Below are 5,641 nucleotides of genomic sequence, written 5' to 3' on the forward strand. Positions count from 1 at the left end.
TCTGTGCTGACAGCTAGCTCAGAACCTGGAGCCTGCTTCAGATTCTGTGTCTCCCTCTCTCTCTGACCCTCCTCTGCTCATGCTGTCTCTTTGTATCTCAAAAATAAATAAAAAATATATTAAAAACATTTTTAGAAAAGAAACTTGAACTGATCTGCCTGCTCCCGCCTTTCCTTGACTGCCATTCCACCTGCACCGAGCTTGCTCAGAGCTCCCGGCTCTTGCTGAGCTAGCACTGCCATTGATGCCTCTCCCTAGCTGCCATCATGATCATCTACAGGGACTTCATTAGCCATAATGAGATATTCTCTGATATCTACAAGACCTGGGAGGTCACCCATTGGCTGTCCCTAATGGTAGAGAGGAAGATGGTCAGTAGGACAAAGGGTAACTTTGATGACTTGCTCATTGGTGGAAATGCTTGTGCTGAAGGCCCAGAGGACAAAGATACCAGGAACACAGTAATCACTGGTGTTGATATTTGTCATGAAAAATCACTTGCAGGAAACTAGTTTCACAAAAGAAGCCTAAGAGAAGTACATCAAAGATTACATGAAATCAATCAAAGACAAACTTGAAGAACAGAGGCTAGAAAGAGTAAGAACTTTTATCACCAGGACTGCAGAACAAATCAAGCACATCCTTGATAATTTCAAAAACTATCATTTCTTTATTGGTGAGAACATGAATTCAGATGGTCTGGCTGCTCTGCTGATACTATTTTCTTTAAGGATCATTTAGAAATGGAAACAATGTTAACAAATTTGTCCATTACTTTAGACAGATCACCTATTGTCATAACTGGCTTATGCTCTTCATCTACAAGACATTAGGACTTGGACAAAATGGGTCTGATATCATCTTCAGCTCTTCACCTACTTTTACCTCGATTTATTTGGAGCAGAGGCATTGTTTTTAAGGGGAAAAAAACCATGTTGTGTAGGTTGTCTAAAAATAGAATGCATTTAAACGTAAAAACAACACAAAAACAAAAACAAAAAAACAAGATCTTTTTCCTGAAAAGCCTTAGGCTTCTTTAGAAAGTTTTAGTTATAATGGTACTTAGTTATTTATTTTCTAAAGGCTAAAATGAGGAGAATTTTAAAACTTTTATCTTGTGAGAAGTAGAATTCATTACTTGTCAAAGAATTTGAAGAGTATTATAATTTTTTTTAAATTAGAGGCATACAGGAAAGTAATGAATTCTTTTTTTAAAATTAAATTTAATTTTTAATAGTTTATTGTCAAATTGGTTTCCATATAACACCCAGTGTTTCTTCCCACAAGTGCCCACCTTCCCCCCTTCTCCTGCCCCTTCCCCTTCAGCCCTAGGTTCCTTTTAAGTATTCAGTAGTCTCTCATGATTTGTGTCCCTCACTCTCCCCAGCTCTCTTTCCGCCTTCCCCTCCCAATGGCCCTCTGTTAGGTTTCTCCTGTTAGACCTATGAGTGCAAACATATGGTATCTGTCCTTCTCCATCTGACTTATTTCACTTAGCATGACACCCTTGATGTCCATCCACTTTCCTACAAATAGCCAGATTTCATTCTTTCTCATTGCCATGTACTACTCCATTGTGTATATATACCACATCTTCTTGATCCACTCATCAGGTGATGGACATTTAGGCTCTTTCCATGATTTGGCTATTGTAGAAAGTGCTGCTATGAACATTGGGTAATGAATTCTAATTCAATAGGATATGTCAGGCATGTACTAATAGGGTTATTTTCCTTCACTCAGGAATGATTGAATATCTGACCAATGTTATGTAAAGATTTGCTTATATTTTCAATGAAACACTTTTTAACCTACCATCATCAGAGCCGTATTTACCACTGTAAGTAGATGAACAAGATATTTGTTTTTGCCTGGAAAAAGTCTGGGACACCTGGGTGGCTCAGTCAGTTAAGCGTCTAGCTTCAGCTCAGTTCATGATCTCACAGTTTGTGGGTTTGAGCCCCGCATTGGGCTCTGTGCTGACAGCTAGCTCAGAGCCTGGAGCCTGTTTCAGATTCTGTGTCTCCCTCTCTCACTGACCCTACCCTGCTCATGCTGTCTCTCTCTGTCTCTCAAAAATAAATAAAAAACATTAAAAAAAAAATTTTTAAGTTTGTAACACAGTTAGAAATAGAACATACTTGAGGAAAACCTGAAGAGAAGTTTTAAATTCACAACACATACAAAATAAAACAATTAGAACACACAGTCAATATACTAATTGAAAAAATTCCCTTTAAAATAAACATAATTACCAGTATTATGTGAAATACCACAAATTCTATGTTCTGGTCACCAATTCAGTGATTGCTACAAAATGAATGGAAACAAAACTGACTATGTTTTGGTTCAAATGTAAAAAAAATCCTAGAACTCAAGAGTTATGATAAGGAAAATTAGTGATTTAAGTCCTAAAGAGCAAACCAATTTTATTTGTCATGTTAAAGCTTAATTGCTTACTTGACCGGATCCCTGTGATACACTCATCTCAACTAACCTCCAGCTCTTCAGCTAATCACACTGTATTTTTTTGCATCATTCACTTGAATATATTTCCATAAATGGTTAAATTATTTCCCTGAGAAAGCTTGACTTCCTAATGCTTATTAAAGCTCATTCTAACTTCATTACCAGAACTTTGAGAGGTGTAATGAGGATTTTGAAAAAAATCAATTGTGTGCTGGATGTGCAATTATTGGGATCTTTAGCATATTTGTAGTAAGTAAATAAGAAGAGTCTTGCTGTGAAGGGATAAAATAAAATAAAATAAATGATAGAACTACAATTGAAGAAGCAGATTATTTCTCATCAGGTGTTGTGGGAATTCAGAACCACACTGTAGGGTTTTGGTTTTGATTTTAGTTTTGGTTTTGGTTTTTGGTGTGTGTGTGTGTGTGTGTGTGTGTGTGTGTGTGTGTGTGTGTGTATTCTCTGAAACAATTGGAAAAATCCACAGGAATAACTTTAAGACAAATAATTTATGCCACACAAATCATTAAACCATAAGCAACTTCATTAAATAGCTTCCCATTGGTAGCCTGAACTAAAACAGCTGGCCTGACAGTTGGATATTGAAGAAAAAATAAAATTCCTTTTGCAACTTAAACCCTTTCAGATTTATAATGAGTTTCCTTATTTAAAGTGACCAGATGAAAACAAACCAAGCTAATTAATGCTGACAGTTGGGGTCTGAGAAAACTCCAATCAGAGATTTGCTTTAAAAGGGTCCTGGACAGAATGCCTGGGTGGCCCAGTCATTTCAGCATCAGACTCTTGATTATGGCTCAGGCCATGATCGTGTGTTTTCTGAGTCTGAGCCCTCCGTTGGGCTCCACTTGACAGTGCAGAACCTGCTTGGGATTCTCTCTCTCTGCCACTACTACCTGCCTCTCTCTCTAAAAATAAATAAATAAACTTTAAAAAGGCAGGCCCTACATGTTTTATGGTAGTAATAATAATAATAATAATAATAATAATAATAATAATAATATACCTAGTATTTACTATATGCTTACAGAGGTCCAAACACTATTCTCAATGTTTTATTTCTATTAACTCATTTAGTATTCATGAAAACTCTGTAAATATTATCAGGGAAACCTATATAATTTGAGTGTCTGAGTACAAAATGAAAATATAGAGTCCTTTGTTCAAGAAGGATGAAGGAATATGTTTTCTTTCTTTAGAAGTCTCTCCCTTACCCTACCATGGGGTTTTTTATTTGGTATTTAATGTTGGATTTCTTTCTACATGGGAGCCAAGCCTAAATATTATCTTCCTCTTAAAGATATGGCAACTGAGGACAAAAAAATACAAAACTTAATTGGATATAATAGCTGGTTCAGAGATCCATTCAGACGATGCATTTACATGATACATTCAGAACTAATGGAATATAATGAGACTTTGTTGGAATACTGGGAAGAAGAATCTCTTATCTCATTGGACTTGAACTTCAGAGGTCTGTGACTGTTGCCACTCTCATTGTTCTAAGTGAGGCTGATTCTAAAAACAATGAAGTAGGAGACAGCCAAAATAAGGCAGCAGAAACCGAATATGTCCGATATTTTGAATTCCTGGTCAAGATATTCCTTTCTTTGGATTTCCCAGTTATATTAGCCAATAATTTCTGTGTGTGGTTGATTCTATCTTCAGGTAAGTCCTAGGTCCGTCTGAGACAGAAAATGTTCCCCTTCCTCATAATTGTTCAGATCCTAATCTCTGGAACCTGTGGATATGTCAGATGTGATTAAGATAAAGATCTTAAACTCAGGATTTTAAGATTATCCAAGTAGGCCCAAAGTAATCACAAGGGTCCGTAAAAGAGGGAGGCAGGAGGCTCAGAGTCATAGAAAGAGTTGTGATGACTGATAAAGAGGTTGGAAAGATACGGGGCCATGAACCAAAGAACTCAAGAAGCCTCTAGAAACTGGAAAGGCAAGGAAATGGATTTTTCCCTAGAGCTTCTCAAAGAAACCCTGTTGATCTGTTTCAGACATCTGACCTCCAAAACTCTAAAATAATAAATTTGTGTTGTTTTAAGTCACTATGTTTGTGGAAATTTGTTTTAGCAACAATAGGAAACTAATATGACACTGTTTGTGGAAAGTTCTGACACACATTTATACCAAGATGCAGGGTTGAAGATCATGATTTATTTAAATATAAAAGAGAAAAGTGGAGAACTGTCAGTTACCCAAACATAACTTTCTTTCCTATTTTCTATGTTCTTCTGTCAGAATGTACTTCCAGGAAGATATCATTTATTATCATTTCAGTATTAGTATTTGATTATAATTTTGCCTAATACTCATGCTTTTTTTCTGTTCCAAGGAGTTTATTGTCATTACCATTTTTAGAACAAGTTATGATATCTAGTGATATAGTCACTTGGAAAGATTCTAACGTTTCAGGAACAAACTCATTAGAACAGGTATTCTCAACTTTTCTTTGGCTCCCTGCACCCCTGAGGAATACTGCACAAACAGTGAATTTCAAGCATTTGGGCTTGCTCCTTTCCTGCTCCCATTGTGAATCTCATCATTAGCAATAACTGCTTTTATTCTGTTCTTTGCATCAACATGAGAGCAGAGAGGTGTAGAGCCCTATCTCTGTTAACTCAGCAATAGAGGAAAAATTCCAGGATATGTATATACTTAGAATCTTATCTTGAGCATTAACTAAGTTCGCTGCTGATTATATGTCAAGGATTAATGCTGGAATCTGCTAGGAGTATATTTGCATGAAGGATGCAGAAGACTGCTAATAAAAAAGTCATCCTCAGGGAGGAGCTCCTTATGTTTTGCTTGAGGAGAGAGGCAGTCCTAATAATAGCATGGGATGTTTCACTCAGATTTGTTGCCTGGTCCATCCCCGTGGGCTAGGATCTTGTTCTGTAAAGGAAGAAGCTACAACTCCAGAAAGAATGAAATGACATGCAGTGTCATTTTAGGAAATAAACATGAGAAAGAACTAATATAAACTGGAACATTGGCATGGTCACTGGAGAGTTCAATCTTTAGCAGAGAGCCTTATAATATTCATCTTTGACACCCTGATGGCTGAAGTGCTTCACCTCCAGCCTGTATGGATCCCAGCTTGTAGAGGAGGGGGTGGAAAACATACCGGCATGCCCAGTGCA

General features: G+C 36.9%; 1 pseudogene; it reads left to right on the forward strand.

Annotated features, from left to right (window-relative positions):
• Window positions 1-266: 266 nt before the first annotated feature.
• Window positions 267-741, forward strand: LOC115290679 (annotated as a pseudogene).
• The last annotated feature ends 4,900 nt before the right edge of the window (window positions 742-5,641 follow it).

The sequence above is a fragment of the Suricata suricatta genome, chromosome 4 (genome assembly GCF_006229205.1).
Source record: "Suricata suricatta isolate VVHF042 chromosome 4, meerkat_22Aug2017_6uvM2_HiC, whole genome shotgun sequence".
In the NCBI taxonomy this organism is placed as follows: Eukaryota; Metazoa; Chordata; class Mammalia; order Carnivora; family Herpestidae; genus Suricata; species Suricata suricatta.